At 38.7% G+C, this 24,907-nt stretch overlaps 1 protein-coding gene across 3 annotated transcripts in view; it reads right to left on the reverse strand.

Moving 5' to 3' along the window:
- A1cf (APOBEC1 complementation factor) overlaps window positions 1-23,212 on the reverse strand; it is a 74,089-nt gene extending 50,877 nt beyond the window's left edge. For all 3 annotated transcript variants that reach the window (XM_051199919.1, XM_051199918.1, XM_051199917.1), the window contains exon 1: window positions 23,125-23,212. The gene's annotated coding sequence lies outside the window, so the exon portion shown is untranslated. The remainder of the gene's footprint in view (window positions 1-23,124) is intronic.
- Window positions 23,213-24,907: the final 1,695 nt, after the last annotated feature.

Genomic DNA, 24,907 nt, shown 5'->3' on the forward strand with positions numbered 1-24,907 from the left:
TGAACCACGTACAAAGTTTGTATCCTTAGTACCATGCTGGCATCTCTGGAGCTTGCTTGCTACTAGCCTAGCTCTGGGTTCAGCAACTGACCCTTTTTCTATAAAATGAGGTGGAGAGTAATGGAGCAGGGTGCCTGATGTCTTCCTCTGGCCTCAAGTGTATACTTGCCCATTATACACCTGTGCATAAACATGCATATAACATATTCAGATAGAGAAAGAGAGAGGGAGAGAAAGAGAGAGAGACCGAGACAGAGAGAGAGAGGAGGGGGAGAGGGAGAAGAAGAGGGAGAGGAAGAGAGAGGGAAGGAGGGGAAAAGGGAGAGAGGGAGGAAGGAAGGCTATGATATATTTGAGAAGAAGATGCTATCACTAAATCAAGTGTACTAAGGTAGGAAGTCAAAATTCTGAGGTTGAGCTTCAGTCATCTATTCCAGATGACACATGTGTTTCCAGAGACATTTGCCTATTGATTTTATAAACAAAACTGGATAAAGGACTTTAAAAATCACTTGTATACATACATACTATCACATTTTTACATATATAAAAATTTAGAACAAAGGTTTCAGTGCTTACGACTTATAAAAGTGTTGTTTTATTTTTTAAGAATTTAATTGTGTGTTTGTGTGTGTATACATACATCCATGAAGCACACACAGAGGTCAGAGGACAACTTGCAGAAGACAGTACTCTCCTTCCACCATGTGGGTCCTGGGGATTGAACTCAGGAAGTTAGACTTGGCAACAAGTGCCTTTACCTATTGAAACATATATACAAAGGTTCTGCCCTTGTTTTTAATCTTGATTTTCTATCTTGGTTAGGAAATTAGGGTCTTTAAAGCATAGTTATGATTTGAGATTATCTGGCAATTTAGGTTAAGTCATGTGGCTTTACTACCACAGTTAAAGTACATACTGTTCTATGGATACTAAAATATAGGTGAAACTGTTGGTGGATACAGCTATAGAAATTGCTATGAAGTAATCTTAAACATAAATAAAACTGTAAAAAGTATTTTGAAGTCTTATAAACTATTGCAAGTGTTACATTTAGTCTAATGTTAGTTTCTTTGTAAATGTTACTAAATTTGGTTTCTTGTTAGTCGTCCCCCCCACCCTCCCAGATGGGGTTTCACTGTATTGTTTTGGAGTCTGTCCTGGAACTAGCTCTGTAGATCAGGCTAGCCTCGAACTCACAGAGATCTGCCTGCCTCTGCCTTTCGAGTACTGGGATTAAAGGCATGCGCCACCAATGCCCAGCAAATGTTAGTAAATTTGCTAAATGTCACTAAAGTTGCTGTTTAATCAAGAAGCCCTCAGATCCTTCTGTTGTGCTTTGCTTATCCCAGAGGACCAGGAAAGACATGGAGGATCAGATCTGGTGAAATTATTTCTATGTGTGTTAATAGCGTTAATAGCTTTGAAGGCAAAGTCTACAGTCTGTTTACTAAGTTGTAGGTTTTCCTTTTCTAAACTTCAACATTTCCATCATGATTATGTAATCATGATGACTTTGCTTTTTTCTTTTTCTTTTTTGGAAAAACCTACCTTCAGTTTGGGTTAATAATTACTAAAAGCAATGAAAGGAATTTTGACATCGCCAAAGCCTCTCACTCTGTGGGAGTTTACTATGAAGTTCTGAAAAGTTCTTTACAAGGTCTAAATCTCAAATCCCTGGCTATCAGTACATCAGAATGAGAGTCACAATTTGCACTGAAAGACGCTTTATGAATTGGGTGTATTTTTAGTGGCATAGAGCTTGATTAATATGTATGAAATCCTAGGTTTAAACACCAGAACTCCCAAACAAAACCCAACACAACACAACCCAACACAACACAAAAAAGAAAGAAAAGAATAGGGTTGAAGAAGTTTGTGAAAGGAGCAGAGGCCTGGTCATGGGGACTGATTTTCTCAGTGCCTGTATCTATCCAAACAGATGAATTCAATGGCAGCTAGACAGATAGCCCAGTCTGAATTTCAAGGGAGAGTTCCACTGGGGAGACACTGACTTGGAGCTGATGCATGACAGGGTTTAGTCTTAAGACGGAATGAGCTTGTGTGAGGACTTGGTAGAGGTGGTATATGTAAGGTGGATCTCTAGGTAACTAACTTCTAGAAGCCAAGAAATAAGGAAGATTCAGCAAAGAAGACCTAATGGAACAGTATAAGGGCAAGAGAACCAGGGGCTGAGGTGGTTTAGAAGCCAAGAGTTCCGAGAAAGGGGGAAGTCAGCTGCCCAAGGCTCACTAAGCAGGCACACAGATCTAGGAGGAACCTCTCTGGTCTCTTTCTGATTATCAAGCTCTTTGACTATGTCTCATCTGCAGCAATGATATGCCACAGTCACCCTGGGCGTAATGAGAGTAACATACTGACCCGGGTTTGGAAAATCTCTGTGCCAGCTAGAGTATCACTAGGCACAGGATCACAGCATCTGTCCAGAGGAGGCAGGAGAGGCAATGTGATTGCCAAGCACCTCCGCTCTCAACTCTCAGGTTCTGCGGTGAAAACTTACATGGTTTTGTGGAACAGTGCTGTTACTCAGTTCAGATACAGAGAAGAGTGAGATACAGCAGAAGTTGATGGAAGAGAATCACAGGTAGCATTATGAGGAAGAATCGTACATTTAGATGTCCACTCAGAGAATCAGCTTTTCATTTGTGAATTGTGGTAAGGAGTAGTCTGCGGACAAGTGGCTGTAGTGAAGATGAATGAGAAAACGCTTGCGATTTGTTTTGTTTAGGTCTAGCATATGTGTTTCAATGTGATTTAATATTCCTGCTAATAAGTCATAATGGAGGACAGCTGTGAGATGGAGGGGCAGTGGAGTTATTCCAGAAAGGCCTTACCCTCATTTACTTTCTCTTACAGTGGTAAAACCATGACCAAAAGTGATTTATGAGAGAAAAAAGGGGATTTATTTCAACTTACAGGTTGCATTCCATCCTTTAGGGCAGTGCTTTTCAACTTTACTAATGCTGCAACCCTTTGATACAGTTCCTCATGTTGTGCTGACCCCAACTATAAAATTATTTTGTTGTTACTGCTTAACTGCAATTTTGCTACTGTTACGAATTGCAGGATATCTGATATGTGACTCCCAATGGGGTCACAACCCACTGGTTTAGAACCACTGATTCAGGGATTTCAGGGCAGGAACTCAAGCAGAAACCATGGAAGAGTGCTGTTTCCTGTTTAGCTAGATTTTTTTATACAGTGCAGGCACAACAGCTTAGGGATGGTGCTTCCCATAGTGGACTGGCCCCGCTCATATCATTTAGAAATCAAGAAAGTGCCCAAAGGACAAGCTGGTGGAGGCACTTCTTCAAATGAGGTTCCCTTTCCCCAGGAATCTAGGCTGTGCCAAGTTACAATAAAAACTAACATGACAGACTCCCTGGACAACCTTCCTTTGACAAATATGGTGAAGGGAGACAATGATATAAAACCTCAAAAGTCTTTGCTTGCACTACCTAGCTACCATTTAACAGTCTCTGATGGATCATTGTCTCCACATTCCCTAGGACTATATTTTTCTTAGGAATGAAACTCTTAGCTCAAATGTATATTGCCTACTGAATTAACTATTTAAAAGTGGGCTCCCTGATCTGAGTGTGGTGGTCATATCTGTAATCCAAGTCTATTGGGCAGGGGGCTGCAGCAATGAGAATCATGAGTTCAAGGCTAGCTTGGGCCATGTAAGGAGAACTTGTGTTTAAAGAAATAGAAGCATCCCCCTTTACTCTTCTGCTTCCATGCCAGGAGAAGCCCTTTGAGCCTCATTGTCTATATAGAAAATTAGGATAATAGTATTTCTTATTTCATAGTTGTTTTGAGGATTAAACATTATAATAAACATCAAATGCTCAAAATGGTCTCTGGCATTTAATACCCACACAATGTTGGCTATTACATCTCTACATATAGGTCTTATGTCATCGGCATGGCACACCAGCATGCTTCCTTAGATTTCCAGGCTCACTGCTTACAAATTTCCTTTTCCATGTCTTCCAGTTTTGCTGGCCTTGTTGATCCCATCTAGATGTGGTTGAAAGCCATTTGCTTTGTGCTGTCTTTGACAGCCTCCATGGAAAGCCTGGACAGCTTTGTATTTCCACACACAGTGATGTAATGCTCCCTTGCTAGCATTCTCACTGAACTCTAAGCTTGCTAAATGAAAGGGCTATCTTGTGTTTGTAGCTTGCCCCAAAGACTTGATGTTATGCCAAGTGTTCAGTAGACATTTAATGAATAAACAGAAGAGTTGGGATGAACAATTTGATAGATTATAGTGACTTGTGCTCAATCAGAAGTAAAATGAACATATCTACCAAACGTTCCTGTAGTTATCAGTTCTCATTATTTTGAGTAGCATTTTGTAGTTCTACCCTAGAATAAACTAGTTTTATGTAAGAAGTTGATTTTTTGATTATTTCTGTGTGTGTCATACTTATGATAGAGATGAGAGTAAATATTTTTCAAGGGTAGAGTAATTAAAGCTAGACATGTTTTGTCGTCTAAGAATTTATTACTTTACTTCTACCATATTCATTTTCATTGATCTAGAAGGACCTAGAAATTGTTGTTCAAGATTTCTGCTACTCTAAGAGTTGAGGGAGGTTTGGAATAGGACTCATATCACCTAGCTGGATTGCTTAATACAGTTCATACAGCGTTCACTGCTGGGAGGGGTCAGAGCTACAGGCTGGCCACAAGGTCTCTGGTGTCAGTGGGACTTGGGTCAGTGAAGGTGAAAGTAGGGAGCAGAAAGAGAAGGAATGGTATCATGGAGAAAATGACTTTTTAAAATCTTTACCTCTCAAACAGAGATTCATGCTGTTAAGCAGTTATAACTCTGGCCCATAGTTACTGTGTCGCCCACTTATTTGATGCTTTGGGAGAGATTGGATGAGGGAAGTGAATGGGGAGAAAGACAATTTATGATCTGGTCAATAGTGGTGAGGGATCCTTCTCACTGAGTAGGAACTTCAGGGCTGTGGTGACATCAGACCCCATGTGCATTTGAAGTTGGGGAAGGTTTCACAGGCTGTTTGGATGTCTCTAAGCCATATCCATCTTTCTCTAATGTTCTCTTGTGACCCAGTCTTGCATGTCATAACTGAGACTTACATAGTCCTTATGAAACATGCACAACTGGTTTTAGCAAGAAATTTAGCCTTTTAAAATACCTCCTGAGAATTTCACAGGGTTCCAGATTGTACAGAAAAGAAAGGTTTGTGATAAAAGTCCGTGCACACTCTTGGTGATGCAAAGTAAATATTACTCAATGAAAAAAGCATAAAGGAGTTCCAAAATTCAACCTAGAAAAATGTTCGCAAATGCAAGCAATAGTTCATTTGAGTATAGTCATGAACCACAGAAAAACTATTAGAGAGTATGCATATACACACATATTCATATATGCATACAAAAGGTTGCAATAGTGATTATGCAGATTAAAGAAATAGAGGCCATGTATTTGGTATTGGGAAGGACTGGAGGGAGAAAAAGGAAAAGGGAAAAATTATATAATTATATTTTAACTTAGAAAACTCAAAAGCACTTTTAAAAGTCTTTATATGTCATCTTATTATTTACAAAAATGTATCAGTGAATTTATCAGAACCATATCCCTATTATTAAGACATCAGTTAAAATGGATGATGCTTTAGTTAGTGCTCAGATAATCTTAAAATAAAAAAATAAAGATGTTGTTTCAAAGATCATGCTCATTGTACTTGTAATGGACAAAACCTTGTCAGAAGTGAATTCCATATTGTTTGAGAACAACATATTTTGATTTCTGTTCTTCTACCATGATTTTAACTTTCTGGATCCCAGTTTTCTTTTTAAAAAAAATATAGTATAAGATCATTAAAACCTAACTGGACGGTTTAAAAAGCAAAATGACTGAAACAGCAAAATGATTGAACAGATGGGGTGTGAGAGCCTGTAATATGGCTGGCATTTGAGAGATGCTCATCTGATATTTCTTTTCTGTTCCTCAAATACTGCTTTGGTTGACTCAGACACCTTTTGTGAATTTCCCATTGGTTAGTGTCCTTGCCAGTCATTGTCAATTGTGGGAGAGACGTAGTCCTGGGTGTGTAATGCTGAGTTCCTTTAAATTGCTTCAACAATCAGTACATTGTGCTTTTCTTTGTTTCAGGAAAGTCTCTAAGTCCACATGAATGTGTTTTCATCTCTCACAGAGCACATTAGTGTTGTAAGGAAGCTTAGACATTTCTCAAATATTCAGTGATGAAGAGATATTTGAATGGACAGTGGTACAGATCAGGTTGATAGTCTAGAAAAGACAACTGAGGTAGATTTTTTAAAAAATATAATTGAAAGCTAGGTTATATAAACAGTGTGTGATCAAATTTCATTTACGTTAAAATTATATTCCTAAGGTCTTTGATTATAAAAGGCTAACTGGTTAAACTGGGTGGTAGGGAATTTTTTTTTAATTTATTCGTTCCTACTTATTTGGCTGTTTTTACTTTTCTGTATGTATGGCATCTAAAATTTAAAATATGAAAAATTCAAAGTATATGAATACTTGGGGAAATGGAATTTTCATTATGAAATTAGGTCAAAATTATAACCTGAAATTTTTGCTTAAAACAGAAATCACTGCAAGTAAACACTCAAGGGAAGAAGCTAGGAAAAAATCATGGACTAATAAATAAAAGCAGAATTAATAAAGCAAAATCCTATAGACCCCGGCACTAGGGTAAACGATTATGGGAAATATGAGTCTGCAGGAGTGCTGCAGGCCGTCCAGGTAAAGAGAAGTGAATTCTTACAATGAGAGGAAAGTCCATAGGCCCAAGCTAAGAGAATATATCCTTTAGTAATTTGAAAAATACAGATACATTAGGTACTTAGAAAACTATGATTTCCTTTACAAAATTGTTTCAAGGATAAATGAAAGTTCTAGATAAACTAATAACCATTAACTTGCAGTGAAACATTCAATGCTATTTTTAAATAACACCAGAACCAGATAGTTTTATTAGGCATGCTTCATGTGTTATCAATGAAACTGGGCCTGGAGAGATGTCTTAGTGTTTGAGAGTATTTACTGCTGTTGTAGAGGGCCACAGTTCAGTTCCCAACACCCATGTCAGGATGCTCACAACTCCAGAGAGATCTGATGCCCTCCTCTGGGTGTGGGTGTTCTCACACATCACAACATACGCACGTGCACACGCACGCACACACATGCACACACACGCACACACATGCACAACACACACTAATAAATAAAATAATTGTAGAAAAAGACAAAGACATAATTCTTTTATTACAGGAAGCCCTTTGAAGAGTAGAAATGTTTGAAGGTGCCTCTGTGGACATACCAGAGCTCTGACATAAACCATACAAATGTAAAATAAAATAGAAAACTGGTAGAAAAAAAAGATTGCACGTGAGTGTAAATATGAACTCACAGCACTGAGATTAGAATGAGATAGCATCATTATAAAGGTGCAAAGATTACTGAACATTAGGGATTCTATTAATTTAATTCTCTTCACTAATGAAAACACTGATGATTTTCATAGTAAATGAACAAGTGGTACTGAGGAAAATGATATCTACATTAGTTTAAAAATAATGAAGCTTTTCATGAGTGAGGAGTAGAGCCCCAAATCCTTGAGTTGGTAAAGACACAGCAATCATGTCACATTAGAGCAATGCAGCATTCCTTCTTATTCAGAAGCAGTAAATCAGCTCTATAAAACTGTATTGCACTACTCAAAGCACGCTGCAAGGGAAAGTGGACATGTTCCATAAGAGCACAAACAAGATGCAAGGAGAAAACTACCAATAAAGGGAAATAAGAATAAACATAATGAGAAATGCCTGAAATCATATGAAAAAAAATGATAAAATCCATTAGAAAGCCCTAAAGATTTGTTTAAGTAAAAAGTTTATTATTCAATGAAATCCATTCTTCTTCATTTTTTAATATTGCTATTCCAATTTAGATTTCATTATTTTATAATTTGAGAACTCAATTCCATAATTCTTTTGGCAGTAAGAAACACACAATGAATGTCACAAGTTGTATTGAACACATGGAATGATCTGGAACCAGTCTAACCAACAATCCTAAGAATAGGAAATCAATGGCGCAGAGTCAAAAGCCTTGAGTCATAGTTGTGTTTAGATTGCTTTTGCTAATAGGTGATATTTCAGATCACAGGGATGTCCTGGACAATTTGAGAAAGAGATAAAGTTGGACTATCACCTCATAAACTATGCTCAAGTTCTAAGAAGATGAAAGAGATAGATAACCTTTAAAGGCATTACATAACTACTAGGACACAGAGAACATTCTACTCTTGTCTTTCAAAGTAAATGTAAAAATTTACAACAAAAAGGCTGGCAGATTTATCTGTATAAAGATCACAAGTGCATGTAATTGCAATGTAACCTCAGCAGAGACTAAAGTAAAATGATTGTCATATAAATAGTAGACACAAATGATATTTGTAAATACCAAGAATACGTTTAAATCATTAACAGAGAGACTCACAAATGAGTGGGCAGATGAACAAAGGGAACAATGGGTCAAAAGGAATAAAGATAACTTTAAAACTTATAGTTTACACATGACAATCTTTTTTTGTTTGTCTTTCAAGGCAGGGTTTCACTGAGTAGCCCTGGCTGTCCTGGAACTCACAAAGATCCACCTGCTTCTGCCTCCTGAATGCTGAGATGACAAGCATGTGCCATCACTCCCCAGGCTTACACCTGATAATCTTTAGTGAGCAAGTTAAAACAATAAATTACTTATTTTTAGCTGTTACATGGCAAAATTTTAAATGATAAGTAAGAATAATAAGCAAATCCAACACATGCCATGTTTCATGTTTAAACATTATTTACTTGTTCTCTGTAAGAACTCTATGAAATAGGTGTTAACATTTCTATTATTAGGGAGAAAATAGTAATCCCAGGAAGAGAGAAATTAGTTGATATGTGCAAGATGCCCTGGGTAACAAGTAATAGACAAACAATCTAATAAATCTAAATGTCCAGAGGCTCGGAGTCTGTGCCTTTAATTACTGAATTTCCCCCCAATTGTCCTATTGTTTTTCTGTATTAAAGATGTGGGTGAGGTTTGAGCAGAGCATACAGTCTACCTTGCTTCTTACAGAGCATTGTTGTGAAGAACACAGATATGCAGGAAGGGCAATGCTGTGAGTCTGCCTTCTCCTCCAGAGACACAGGGGCTTGTTCAGCTAGAGCATTATGTAATTTGACCCAGACTGAAAATATGCTATTGTATTAATTCTTTTGACTAGGCCATAGTAGATTGTGTGATCCTTTGCATATGATCCACTGTGAACATACAGTCACTATCAGCCCTCTGTTAGACACTGACCATTTCTCATCCAGATTCTAGCAGGCTTTCATGGTTTACCCTGGGGTATATCATTTGGCAGGATGTAATTATCTTTATTTTATTTTATTTTATTTGTTTTTTTTTGAAACAGGGTTTCTCTGTGGCTTTGGAGGCTGTCCAGGAACTAGCTCTTGTAGACCAGGCTGGTCTCGAACTCACAGAGATCCACCTACCTCTGCCTCACAAGTGCTGGTACTAAAGGTATGCGCCACCAATGCCTGGGTTATTTTTATTTTTCAGTTTGAATTAAAGCATTAATTTCCTTCCATGACTCCTGAGCTCTTTTGGACTATAGGAAATCAGATAGAAGGAAGTCAGCTAAGGGCTAAATACTTGATGCAGTAGTATGATGTTGGGTCACCATGACCACAGGACCTTTGCACAAAACCAGACATGACTGCTTTGATACTGTTTTTCCTCTAATGTCAGCTGTACTGATAACTCTTCTTCCTTACCCTGCCTCTTGCTCCAGCTCCAGCTCCTTTGCTGATTCTCATGGCTAAGAAGTTACTTATTCCATTTTTGGGGAGCAGTGTTGAGAGACACAAGTTTCTAAGGAAACATTATTATTAATTATTATTATTATTTGCAGAGATGTTTGGGCCATTAATACTTTGTTTATTGCTTGCTAATGAATGCTTAAGATCCGTAGTCTTCCCTGGAAGAACTTGAGCTAACTAAACCAACATACTGAAGAATTAGCTTAGTAATAAAATATCTACAGAGAAAGATAACTATATGGGGTAACCACTGGAGCTATTGACCTAGAGGTTATTGGAGAAAAATAATAAGCAGATATCTCATCAACATGGTATTTTGTATATATTTTATATATGAACCAATGTGTGAATGAATATATATATACACATTTGTTCTAAATCAAGGCTTAAAGCATGCATAGTGAAGAGAGAATATATTTTCCAATTTTTCTTTAAAATTTTTACTGTGTCAAAATCAGGAATAAGAAACAATGTAATTCCAAAAGGTTACCAGACTCTTGAGAAAAATTAAACATAACCATCTAGGCAACTGATTGTCATTTTGCAAAACAATCCTGGTCGTAGAATTTCCTTTTTGTTTGGGGATAAATAAAACTTAGGTAATAAGATTAATCTCTTTCATTAAAAAAACTGTCTAAAATTATTTATTCTATGGTCTAGCAGAAAAACTTCTTAAATCATAGTTTCATTAAACAGATATTATAGAGACAGGCTTTATCTGCTTCAAAGACATCTCACTGCTTATCTGTTTGAAACTTCCTTTAGATAAAAAGAGAGAAACCCTTTAAATCCCTGGGAATTAACTTGAAACTAAGTTACACAAGGCAAGACAAGAAGAGGAAACATTAACTCCTACACATCTCAAAACAGGACTTTGAGATTTAACTGTGTTCTTAAAGGTTAGCAAGTACCATTCAGAACGCTGAACCTCAGCCTCCTCCAAATTTATCTTGCTCTAGGAAACAACATCACCTTAATCATCTGCTCAAACAGAGACCGCCTAGCCTGAATGAATTCTTTAACTGTGACTTCCATTACTTGCTTTAAAACCTTATCCTCCTACAGTTAATTACACAGTATCTATCTGGTCCATTCTAGCCATTAAAGTGTCACTGCAATAGAAGCCACCCAACAACACTTATGAGATAGTGGGGATCTGAGAAGAAAGAACAGACTCCTATTTGGAGTTAACTCTGCTCAGGTGTTATCCTGACTCACCGTGTGTGTGTGTGTGTGTGTGTGTGTGTGTGTGTGTGTGTGTGTGCATGCAGCATACTCGGCATTAGAATGTAAAAAGAACGGAATTTTCCTGCCTACAGGAAGCCACTAGTTTACCATAGTTAATAGGCATACAGTTTTAGGAAAATGAGAGACTTGTGAAAAAAAAAGGGTGATTATTTTATCTCAGTTTGCAAAATCTGGCAACAGTTCCATTTATATGTTATATGGTAACCCCAACTTCTTCAAGGGTGAGCCCAGCATTGAGATCTAACAGAGACGTTGGCACCCACATGCCATTTAGAACAGGGGGATCAGCCTTTTGTACTTGTTTACAGGAATGGTCAGCTGCTAATTAATGTGGAACTGGGAATGGAATGAAGATGGCTCGAGACCGTGTTTCAGACTATTGGAACGAGATAAACTGCTAGAATTCTCCATAGCAGAATGGCACCACATTGTTTCACATAGAAGGAAGCATTTTCTTGATTTCCCTTAGTGGATACTCTTCTGTATTCTTTTTTTTTTAATTTATTATTTTACATGTTGATCTCAGTTTCCCCTCCCTCCCTCTTTCTTACCCTCTCTGCCCCCTCACATGCACCCTGATCATCCTCTCCTCCCCTCCCCCACCCAAATTCCACATGTAGGGCAATGCCATCCAGGTCGGGTCATGTAGATCTGTCAAGTCATTTGAAGTAGAGACTAGGACTTCTCTCCTGTCTCTAGGTTAAGGGAGTATCCCTCCATGGAGGATGTTTCCACAAGGTCCTTTTGTGCATCAGGAATACATCCTGGTTCCACTGTCTGAGGTCTCTTAGACTGCTCAGTCCTTCTGGCTGAGACCCATATTCAGGGGGGCATGAGTCAGTCACATGCTGGATTCCCAGCTATCAGTGTGGGGGCCTGTTAGCTCCACCTTGTTCAGGTCAGCTGTCTCTATGTGTTTCTGCAACCTGATCTTGTCTTCTCCCTCTGCATCTGGATTCTAGTTCAATTCAGTGTTTAGGTATGGGTGTTTGCTTCTGTTTCCAACAGGTACTAGATGAGGGCTCCATGATGGTGGATAAGTTAGTTGTTGATCTCACTATCTGGGAAGGGCATTTATGGTAGCCTTTCCACGGTTGCTCAAATTGTTAGTTGGCGGCAGTCTTGTAGGTCTCTAGACCTTTCTTTAGGTTCAGTTTTCTCTTCAAACCAATACTGACTCCCTCTTTTGTGTTCTCTCTCTCTCTCTCTCTCTTTCTCTCTCTCTCTCTTCTGTCTTCTATTCCTATCCTGACTCAATCTTTAGAAACAGAAGGTTCATTGCCAAACTCTTTTTACAAGGCCACAATAACCTTGGTACCCAAGCCTCACAAAGACACAACTAAGAAAGAAAACTACACACCAATATCTCTGATGAACATTAATGCAGAAATACTCAATAAAATACTGGCAAACCGAATCCAAGAATATATCAGAGAAATCATCCACCATGACCAAGTAGGCTTCATCCCTGGGTTGCAGGGATGGTTTAACATACGAAAATCTATCAATGTGATCCACCATATAAACAAACTGAAAAAGAAAAACCATATAATCATCTCCCTAGATACTGAAAAAGCCTTTCATGATAAAGGGCTTGGAGAGATCAGGGATAACAGGAACATACCTAAATATAATAAGAACAATATACAGCAAACCAACAGCCAACATCAATCTGAATGGGGAGAAGCTTAAGGCGATTCCTTTAAAATCAGGAACAAGACAAGGCTGCTCTCTCTCCCCATATCTCTTCAATATTGTACTTGAAGTTCTAGCCAAAGCTATAAGACAATGAAAGGAGATCAAGGGGATCCAAATTGGAAAGGAAGAAGTCAAACAGTCTTTATTTGCAGATGATATGATAGTTTACATAAGCGACCCAAGAAACTCTACCAGCTGATAAACACCTTCAGCAAACTAGCAGGATAAGACATAAACTCAAAAAAAAAAAAAAAAAAAATCAGTAGCCCTACTTTATTCAGATGACAAAGAGGTTGAGAAAGAAATCAGAGAAACTCATCTGTATTCTCTCCTTGTAGTTCCAATGCTCCACTTAGCCTTCTTCTGGCCCATCTTCCACACTTAGTTTTATCTTCTGGGGTATATACTTCATGAAGTTTCTATGCTTGTGCTGGGGACTGATCTGGGGGCAGGATAATGTATTTAATGCCTGCATTGTTACCAGACTTATGACTAATATCTGCTTCAACAATAGCCTGAAGTTTTATAAGCGGCTTTGGTTGCTGAGAGTGTTGATTTTTCTGGTTGTCACCATGTAGATAGCAAAGCCTGCGGGATTTGTTATTCTGGTGTAAAGATTCATCTTTCCACTTTGCTTGCTTTAATTATTACCCAAAATCCTTCAAGTCACTGTATGCTCAACAATCTAGAAGTCCTGTCAGTGGGAGAGGGCATTTATCCCTTGGGAAAGCTGCCACCGAACTGTGGGAGGTGGCTACAAGCTCAGATTTGCAAACTGGGGAAGAGGATTCTCTAAGTTTCTCAACCTCCTTATCCCATCCTAAAAACAATTCTCAATGTTCCATCCCATCGCCTGTTTCTCCTAACCATTGAAGCATTGTGTTCTTGGCATAAAATGTGAAAAGAGTTATGGCTTTAATATCTAAGGCTGGCTCACGCTTGATATTGTCTTACACAGTTCATATATATTTTTTGCTCTCCTTTGCAAAACAATCTTGATTTTAGTAGAAGTTAAGTAATTGGCCCATAGTCAGATGAGTGGGCCAGGATATGAGTCTAAGCCTTCTCAGTCTAGAACTTTCCATTTTAACATAATATTTCCCTCTGAAATGTCAGCTCTATGTATTACTGGACTTTAATCCTTTGAAATTCTGACATAAATGAATGATTATTGTTATTATAGAACATATTTTATTTTATGCATTATTTCAGAAAGGCAAATAAGAATGAGTTTGTAGACATTATAGGTTTTTTAAATTTAATTTTATGGGTATTTTTCCTCATGTATATATGTATATTTGCACAGGCCAGAAGAGGGTATTGGATCACTTGGAACCAATGTCACAGATGATTGTGAGCTGCTGGAAATTGAACCTGGATCCTTGGGAAAAACAAACAGTGCTCTTTGTGTGTGTGTGTGTGTGTGTGTGTGTGTGTGTGTGTGTGTGTATGTGTTTTGACACAGTGTTTCTCTGTATTGCTTTGGAGTCAGTCCTGGAACTAGCTCTGTAGACAAGGCTGGCCTCAAACTCAGAAAGATGTGCCTGCCTCTGCCTCCCCAGTGCTGGGACTAAAGGTGTGTGCCACCAAAACATAGCCAGCCAGTGCTCTTAACTGAGCTATTACTCTAGCCCCATTATAGGGTTTTGAATGAGTGTGTGTGTGTACAAGGTGTATATTTGTTATGGTATGGGTGTGGAATCTGAGGATGATTATCAGGCATCTGTTCATCCTGCCATCTTTCGCAATATGAACATCAAATTCACATCAGTTGAGCCCACAAATGCTCTTGCCAGCCCTGCTATACGTTTTTTCCACTATAGTTTCTTAAAGGACTACATAATAGCATTCTCTGCACACGACACCTGTGTTTGCTATTGCAAGAGAGTGAGGGACATGCTGGGTTCAATGTCTGGTATATGTGATACAACCTTGACAAATAAGAAGTATCACACAGACACCTGCTTCAAGTCCCTCATTCCACTCTCCCCTCATGTCTTCTCCACTATCCAACTTTCCTTTTCCTAATTACCATTCGCACAAAGCTTTATCAGACTTGTTTCTGTTGAGGCTTTGTGAGCTACAAGCCACATTCTTCCTCCCAACTAATTTGTTTCTCCAGAAAACATCCGACAGAAAATTCACTCTTTTGCTAAATGAACCATACTCTATTCAGGTCAATGGAGCTGCTCATACTTGGGAACATTTGAGTCTCTATGTAAAGTCCAAAATTAATGTGGTCTCATCCAGGATTAAATGTGCAGACATGGGGCCAGTTATTCTTCCTACTGTGAAAAGAGCATGTTCTCCTGGGAGATGCTACATCATCTTCTTCCAGACACTACCAGAATGTATGGCAACTGCTTCCTGTTTTCAGTGATGGCTCTGTGGCTGGTCCTGCCACTGTGTTAACAGGACCTTCACACACACACACACACACACACACACACACACACACACACACACACACACACACACACACACCTTCTGTGAGTGGAACCTCTTGGACCCTAAGTCACAACTGTGTCTCCTTTACCTGAGTCTCTGCTAGGAATCTGATCATAGAGAGGAAGGTGAGACTTAGTGAAGAGATGGATCCTATTAACACTGGAGGTCCTATTAATCTTTCTCTAAGAATTTGCAGAGAATAAGTGAAATTAGAAGTGTGTACAGTGGATTGTCATATGAAGCAATGACACATTTGAAGGCTGGAATTTTGTACTTTGATCCTTACTGTTTCTAAAAAAGACGTTTTCTATTCTTTGGACATTAACTTTTTTTTCTGTCAAGAGATCTCAATTGTCTTCCCATTGCCCTTGGTTTGCAAGCTGGTGCATGTAGTGTGGCTTCTTCATGTTTCTTCATGTTCCTAAGCCTTTGTTTCTTATTGGAAAAATGATATGATCACAATACCTATTTTGCAGAGGTATTAAACTGCTTCACTGAAGTATCTAGCATGTGGGAAGAGTCATGGGAGAATGTTAAAGTTATCATTAATGCCACTATTCTCATAATTACAGTTTCCCAGTTGTAAATGTTAAGGAGTAACTGCATCCTGCTGGGAATGTGTGGGTGGGCTGGGCAGCTCCAGAAAAGAAGATTAGGAGATTCTTCTGCCAACACTCTTCATTCCCCGCGGTATTGGATTTAGATTTCTGACTTCCAGAACAAATAATCAGAAGCAATAGGGTTTGAGTACATCTAATAAGTCTGTTTGCTTCATGCTAACGGTCCCAGCCCAGTAGATAAGTGCTATGTAGAAGCCCAATAAAACAGCTAGTGGGATGATTACTAACACTACTAGAAACAGAAAACAATTACATCTGTCTCTAAGTAATGCTTCACAGTCTCCCAACAGTCTGCCAGGAGATTTTACGATTGTCTGCTCCTGGATTTTTTTCTCCTGCATTATCCCACAGTATTGGAATGGTTCAGTTTGTTTCAAGACTGCTTTCTTCTGGGGCCTCTTTGGAACTGGGCTTTCATTCACATTGATGTGTTCTTACTTTATTGTTTCATTTATCCTCTTAACTGATTGATAGTCAGTTGATGTCTACTAGAACCACCGAAGACCTAGGAGTCAGTACTATTCTGCATGAACAGATGAAATTCTCTTTATCTTGAGTGCATGGAATGGTAAATCCAGACTCAGTTACCATAAACCAGAACACGATAAAGTGAGCATGAAGGAATTTGACACCAAACTCATTTAAACTCTTCTGTATGAAGTATTTTTGAAATGCGTATTTGTTACTGCTGCTTGCAGATGCAGTAGGATGGTAAGCAACGCTATGGGACACTTTTTAAGGAATTGCTGTTTAGGGAGCCCCTAGAAGTCTGCACAGACAGTACACTTTCCTTTCTTTCATCTTGGTTGTCTACCAGAACTGGATGAAAAGACTCTGCTTCTGATGACACCATACATCTCGGTTGTAAGATATAGAAAAATCAAACTGGAACAGGATTAGATGTTTCCACTCTGCTGGATAGCTTGAAGGTGCCAGAAACTGCTACTTAGACTAAAGGGGAGAAAACTCATTAATGTTCTTACTCCATTGTCTCCTTAATGATCTACCATACCAACCTATCAAGAAAAATATGTTCCCATATACAGTAGTGACATGATGGTTATGGGGGTAGCCAAGCAATCCCAGGTTGTAATTTGAAGCCTCCCCCAATAAGGAGAACTCATGCTTAGCACTGTAAACTTGGCTAAAAACAAAACAAACAAACAGAAATTAAACAATCAAAAAAAAAAAAAACCCACTATCATGTCTAGAGAGGTCACAGTCCCTAGGGGGCCAACATATTACTTATTTTTAGCTAAACACATACAGTGTCAAACTGCCTTCTATACATGTACACTCACACACATAGATAAATGCTATGCTTGGCCCTAATGCAGTGATTCTCAGCATGTGGGTCCCAACACCTTTGGGGGTGAATGACCTTTCCACAGGGATTGACTGACTCTCAGATATCCTGTATATTAGATATTTACATTACAGTTCATAATAGGAACAAAATTACAGTTATGAAGTAGTAAGGGAAATAATTTTATGGTTGGGGTCACCACAGCATGAGGAATTGTATTAAAGTGTCACAGTATTGGGAAGGTTGAGAAGCACTGTAGTGAGATAGTCACTTTGTCTGCACCTGTGGCACTGACCACGCCCATTGGGGGGTGGGGACAGGGGCGGGTGTGACCTGGGGGAGCTAGGCCTGGGGAAGGGGCCCACAGTGCTCTCTTGCTTGCAGCACAGGGACGGAAGAGCATCTGGAGGCATCCTTGGGGCCAGGAACCTGCTGGTGTTCACCTGTCTATGTTGTAAGTTACTTCTCCCTGAATAAACACCTATTCTGCCTATTTGTTTCTTCTGATCCTCATTAAACCACAATAAAGCACTGTCCTAAGGAAAGAAGTCTGTCTTTTCCATGAATAGCAGTGAATGAAGAGACTCAGAAATGCCAAAGATTCTGAGAATAAGTGATTGAAGGCTCACCCCTAAGCAGTACTTTTATATTACTCCAGTTATGGCTTGGGGGTCGTTGAGGAAGAGGGCATCAGCAGAATGTAGGAGCAGTAAGATAGGGGGAATCACTGTAAAATGCCATTCTCTAGAAACAATATGGCTTGGTAATCATGAATCCATAGCAGCTACAGTTACTTGAACTAGGTCTTCATAAGACAGGCCTTGCCAATAACCAGTACAACATGGAGAAGAAGCTCACAGGGCCCTACTCCTTATCTCTAAACTGGTACATTCTGGGAGAGTGGGAACCATTATTTTCAGCTGTGTAACCATTGCTGAGCCAACTAGGCTCCAAAAGTTATTTCCAAACTCCCCATCATAAAAACAGCCCAGGCAAAACTCTGTGGGTAACAAATCAAACAAATTGACTTGACTGTAACAAAAAGACTACCAAGACAGGGGTGGAAGAGACAAGAGAGGTGTAGGAACAAGGAGGCATTTGGAGGGAGGATAGTTAACACTAGAGATGTTTGAAAAAACCATATAGCATCATCCCTGTGGAATGGGGGGGCACGGGATGGGAGGGGTTCAGGGGGTATGGGAGGGAGCAGGAACTGGGATCGATGTGTAAAATAAGAAAAAGTAATAAAAGAAAAAAGAAAAAGCCATATAGGAACCCATTTTATAAGCTTCATATATACAAATATATGCATATGCATCCATATACATATAAAGTGGTCAATTTGGAGTTATTCTATGCATATCATCAAAACAAATTATATAACAATGTCAAAGAATTAGTGAAAATATTTTAAAAAGAGAGAGTAGGGTGAAAGCAACAATATATGTGTGTATGTATGTATATATATATATATATGTATATATATACATGAAATTGACAAAGAACACATTTAATCAATGAAATTATTATTATTATTATTAATTATGCATGCATTTATGTGTGCAATGTATAGGAATGAGTATGGACATGTTCATGCCAGAGAAGAAATTTTGGAACTGAGTTCTTGCTTTCCATTATGTGTTCTGGGAATTGAACTTGGGGTTCAGGCTTATGCAGTGAATGCTTTTCCCTGCTGAGTCATTTTGCTGGCCCTTAAATACATTTACAAACTAGAATATGCTGTGGTAATAACGTATTAGAGTATATAATTCCCATACTCAGACCTAGTATTTTTTGAAATCAATTGAGCATCCTAACCAATAATTATTTCCTAGTTGATGGAGGAAGTAAAGTCATTACTACCTAATTGGAAGTGGGATTTTATAAAACTATAATCAAATTTGCTTATTTAGACATTATATCTTGTTAAACTGTCATGTGCTAATTCTCATTAAATGTATTATTTACTGGTGCAGAACACTCTGCAAGTCCAGGGAGTTTTCATATCTTTATGACTCTTTCCTCTCAATATCGCTTGAAAACAACCCCCACTGGAAGAAGCAAGCCTGGAACATGTCCACATTGTTAATATTGATACACATAAAATTTTCTCCACAAATCCACAGAGAAAAAGCTTAGCTTAGACGTCTTTTAAAATCTCAAATTAGGAAGGTGAGTGTATCAGTACAGGTTAGTGAAGGCCATAAATTTTACAAAAGGAAATGTAGGTGGACCTCTGAATTTGTGGGTTCCCCATACATAGATTCGGTTAACTACAGATAAAAATATTTGCAAGAAAGGCATCTGTATTGAATATAAGCAGACATTTATCTTGAGTAACATATAAACAATGCAGCATGGAACTCTTTAATATGTTTACAAAGTGCAAGGGACAGGATGTAGCCCAGAGACAGCTTATTGTATGTGAAAGGATGTGCACAAGCTATATGCAAACATTGTGCTGTTTTTATATAGGGAACTAGAGTATATGAGGATTTGGGTAGCACAGAGGTCCTGAGTCCAATCCCCTGTAGACAATTACCAAGGTATGACTAAAATAGCCTTTTAATTGAATCCACCCAAAATATTCAACACAAAACTTTGGTGTATTAAATGAAAATGGTCAGTCATGAATTTATACAAGTAACATTATAGGGTCTGTCTGAGAATGCTGTGTTTATACTCTTAGGAATCTCTGTCTGTCTGTCTGTCTCTCTCTCCATTGCCTATCTCCCATCTTTCTATTTACACACACACACACACACACACACACACACAATTAAAAATTATAGGCCATGCATTTGAGAGAGAGCAGTGAGTTGTACTTGGGATGAGTTGGAAGGAGGAAATGGAAGGGGAAAACGATGTAATAAAATAATTCTAAATGTTAAAAACTTACAATCTGTTTGGAATCGGGTTGATGGCTTAAAATGATAAATCAACTTTCCTGATCCCTTTGGTGATAAATGTTTGTTAATGACTAGATTAGCAGTTTTAAGCTAGGAAGCAGATGGGATTTAGATGGTGAATATGGACGTCACTGCAGGAATAAGGCATCTTTCCCAACTGCCTTTCCCGGGGAAGTTTCGACTGTTAGAATTGCACTTGAGAGAAACCTAGTTACTGTGTCTATGGATAAGATAAAAGGAAGCTTATCTTCTGTCAATCAATACCTTCTTGTTTGAGCTTACTGAGTCATGTAGAGACTCATGTGGTAATGAAAGCCATTGGGCAATAGTACCCAAAGTATTACCCAGTGTCCTAAGGGATGCTAGTGTTTTCAGATAGTTACTGAAATAGCTTTTAGACCAGCTGTCTGTGTAATGGAGTTAACATACACAGTGTCAGAGCCTGAAAGTATGGGTGTCAATAAAAGCTTGTTGAGTTTTCAGTAGTAGCTCTGAGAAAATAGTCTCTAAAGTAAAAGTTATCCAGTTTGTAGTTGTGTGGTGTGTGAATGTGTGTGTGTGTGTGTGTGTGTGTGTGTGTGTGTGTGTGTGTGTGTGTGTGTTAGTAGGTTCTCAAGAAGTTCAGTGGCTTTTGTAATTAAAGGGTTTCTTCATATAATTTTCTATTTTAATATAATTGTTTTGAGAAAGCTAGTGGTAAATTTGGACAGTTTAAGTTTTTTTCTGGAAAAATTGTTATAAATGGGAAAATAGAAGGGAATCAACTTGCTCTTAAACACCAGCACTCTGCTTATCTATCTTTACAAAGTTCTATAGGCAGATCACATATCCGTTTATCATCTAAAGACTCTGAACTCTCGAGAAGCCAAATAATGTCACAGCTTCATAAGCCAGGAAGGTTTGGAGTGACATTGCAGCCTGGTTGTGTCTGCAGAGGAGTCTGGCGTTCTTGTTGTAATTAATTTTAAAGACTCTAATTTGGGCATGGCTTTGTTGGGTGGAAGAAGATGAAAGTATATGAGGTCTTGGAAGTTCTGACTGAGATCAATCTAAACTTGATGATTTCACTTGATTCCTGTCATCTTGAATACTAGACATGGGCTATGAAAGTGGTCTGTTCTTAGCCTGTAGCCTAAGGAATATAACTTTGGAGAGATGTTGATAGACAATTGCTCCTGGAAGAAGTTCTCTTATACAGTACAGTTAGGAAACTGCATTAGCTGTTCTTTTGGCTAATTGCAACAATAAAACCCATGTGCACATAGTAAACCCCAGTGACTGAGTAGAGTGTGCACACATGTTCTGGAATTAGACTACCTGGCTAGGTCATTTGACTATGCCACTTGCTTTTAACATTGAGCCTGTTAAGTAATTTGTCTATACCTCAACCTAATAACAGTATGGTATGTAGTTAGAGTAATAATAGTAGCAGGGTGTTCCAGGAATAACATGAGATTAAATTTATAGAGAATGCTTAGAAATGCAATTGATAATGTAATATTGTTATATTGAAGAGCACCCAAATAGAAAGGAGAGCTGCATTCAATTGTCTAATATCACTTACTCAGCAGGTTTGATTGACTATTGAGACAGCTGTTTATGATCCCTTCTGTTCCTTAAGTGCAGTGCTGGTTATGTTGATTAACTTGTCATTTGTTTAAAATGGCTACTCATGATTTTGTATACATTGTGTCATTCTGTGAATATCACTTAAAACAACTTCTTAACAACTGTGTTTTCTCTTTCTCTTATACCTAACACACAGTAAATCATATACAATTTTTTAATGGAGAAGTACCAATATTATTCTAGAAATGGCCTGAAAAATAAACGAGAAGTATCTCCTTCTCTGTATTGGCAGGGAAATCCCTAATTACTCAGACAAGTAAGCGATTTCCCTTTTATTCCACATTTACCCTCTCACTGTATGCTGCTTAGCACGTTAGTGTTTCAAGCTAGTCTAACTCATTTGATGCTCCTTATACTGAAATTTACCAATATTTGGTTTATAAAATATTAATCTCTTGGGTGCACAAATGATTTCTCAGTTTCTATTTCCTTGCAGAATCACCTCTGTAACTGTCACTGGGACAACCACATGTTTAATAGGGCCTCTCTGTGGCACTCACTCTGATCATGGTGAAGCCTCGATCAGTCGGAGATTCGAGATTCTGATGGAACACAAAATGCCCTGATCTACACCTTCCTTAAGACCATCACATGTGGGTGCTTAACTGTCTTTCAGGGGTGATAGAAATAGTAATGTAAAAATATGTGTGCTGTGCTGTGTTTGCTCAGTCTGTGAAAATGACCTAATAAATAGCTACCTCGAGGTTAAGATTTAACACACTCAAAACCAGTTATTTTTCTATAATGGTCTTTGTTTTCTTTTCTTGCTAGCATTAAAAGCCAACAGCTTAGGGTGTTATTTTGGTTAGCAGGTTAATGGCAGAAGACAGCAAGAATTCATCCCAGTTCTGTCCTTGGGGTGGTAACATACAGAAGTTAACTGAATAGATAGGGTCTACAGTATGATAGGAATTAGGACTGATACACAGAAGTAAAACAACTTCTAGAGATGTTAAACTATGTCTTTTGTTAATTACATTTCTGTTCCCAGGTCTTAGGGATCAGGGCAGACAGTAAAACACAGCTCTCCTTGACTCTTAATAATCTGGCTGGAGGTAAGGGTTGTAGCACAGGAACCCCACTTTTGAAGCCACAGTTATTACTCCACTTTCCACAAGCTTAGAAAGCACACTAAATCAAGGAATAAATCATGTCATTCATCTCAACTTCAGATTATAGGATCATTCCAATTTTTCAGTTGGTTTCATTAGTAGAAAAGCAAACGACAATTCTCTGACTTAGACTCAGGGGTAGAAAAGAGCACAGGTTGTTTTCACGCATTCTCACAGATACCACAACACAGAATTGAAACAGAAAATACAAAAAAAAGCATGGGCCATACCTGAGCAATTTCTGAGGTTCCCCACCCGGAAAAAGGTTCCTTGATTATGGCGAATTCAGCGTGCCACTTTGGTTATAGTCTAGTCATCGTATCAAACTCCAAAGGTTCAGTGGCTTTAGGTTTGGTTTACAATTCCCCGGAGTTAAACTTTAACTCGCCCTGTCTCTTGCATCTATGCAGCCCTTTGACCAGGTAATTGGGTCACTATGACCTAAACAGAAGCTACAAGACTGTCTTTCTCTCTTGTTTACAAAATGAAAATATGTTTTGAAATGCAGTCATTGGAGTCAATTCTCCATGGATTTAAATGTAGGATTCACCCCATGTTAGGAAACTAAGCTTTTTCTTTATGTGGTCACCTTATTTATCTTCTGGGTCAGAGTGATAAAAAGGGCAGGGTAATTTAGGAGACCACTCTGTTTGTCACACTTTTTCTATTCCTGCTTTACATGGAGTAAAGTATGGCAGTTTAGGCCAAGTGTGCAGATTAATGCTGGCTTACAAACACAAAACACACAGAGCTTTTCTATAAACAAGTAGCTGAATTTAGGCCAGTGCAGGCTGGGGTAAACAGTTCACAGACGCTGCTCATTCAGATTTGAAGAGGGAGTTGGCTGTTCAGTAAGAAACAGTGCTGCTGTTCACTGCTGGGAATCTCAGTTGTAACCATGTTTCTGAAAAAATAGGTAATTTCTAGGTTAAGGGAGTATCCCTCCAGGGGGAATGTGCTCCCAATGTCCTTTCGTGTACCAGGAATACATCCTGGTTCCACTGTCAGAGGTCCCTTAGACTGCCCAGGCCTCCTAACTGAGACCCGTATTTAGGGGGTCTGAGTTGGTTCAACGCTGGTTTCTCAGCTATCAGTCTGGGGTCCATGAGCTCTCCTTTGTTCAGGTCAGCTGTCTCTGTGGGTTTCTTGACCCCTTTGCTCATCACTCCTCCCTCTCTGCAACTGGATTCCAGGAGGTTGCCTCAGTGTTTAGCTGTGTCTGCTTCTGTTTCTAACAGCTACTAGATGAAGGTTCTAGGATAGCATAGGAGGGAGGGAGGGCCTAGACCCTACTCCAAATGACTTGACAGATTTTGCTGATCTCTCCTAGAAGGTTTCACCCTCCCTGTGGAGTGGGCGAGGAACAGAATGGGGAGGGGGAGACATGGGAGGGTGGGAGGGAGAGGGAACTGGAATCAATATGTAAAATAAGAAAAAACAATACTAATAAAAAATTCAAAAAGAAAGAATAGGTAATTTGTACTTTTTAAAAATATAAACTCTAGAGTTAAACTATCCAGCATGAGTACCAGTCTATATAAGAACCCTCAAAGGATTAAAAAAAAAAAACCTATTTACAAGATAAAAACAACCAACCCCTCCCTACTTTTGAGTGAATTTTGTTTTAATGCTTATAAAACATAGGAATTAAAGGATATATTTTCCCTTGCCTTCAGGTCAGGTAAGAGAAGTCTAATTTCTCAGGAAGAGATTGGGACGTCTTTCATCTATTAAAAAGATGAGAAACAAGCAAGGGATGACATGTGGAACATGCCTATGATTGCAGAGGAGAGGGCCGAAGGTCTATTGCAGTGTTCATTCTGCGCAGCCTTACTGATTCTATCACCAAGCCTTGATTGACCTGCATATTTTTTCCCCAGTGAGTACATACCTGCCCTAACAAAAGCACATCTGGAGTTATTGACTTGCCCTGGAACTGTACGTGTAGAGGTAGCATTCCCTGCTTCTCATGTATAGACGGTCACATGTATAGACATCTCTACTTATTTCTTC

The sequence above is a fragment of the Phodopus roborovskii genome, unplaced genomic scaffold (genome assembly GCF_943737965.1).
Source record: "Phodopus roborovskii unplaced genomic scaffold, PHOROB, whole genome shotgun sequence".
In the NCBI taxonomy this organism is placed as follows: domain Eukaryota; kingdom Metazoa; phylum Chordata; class Mammalia; order Rodentia; family Cricetidae; genus Phodopus; species Phodopus roborovskii.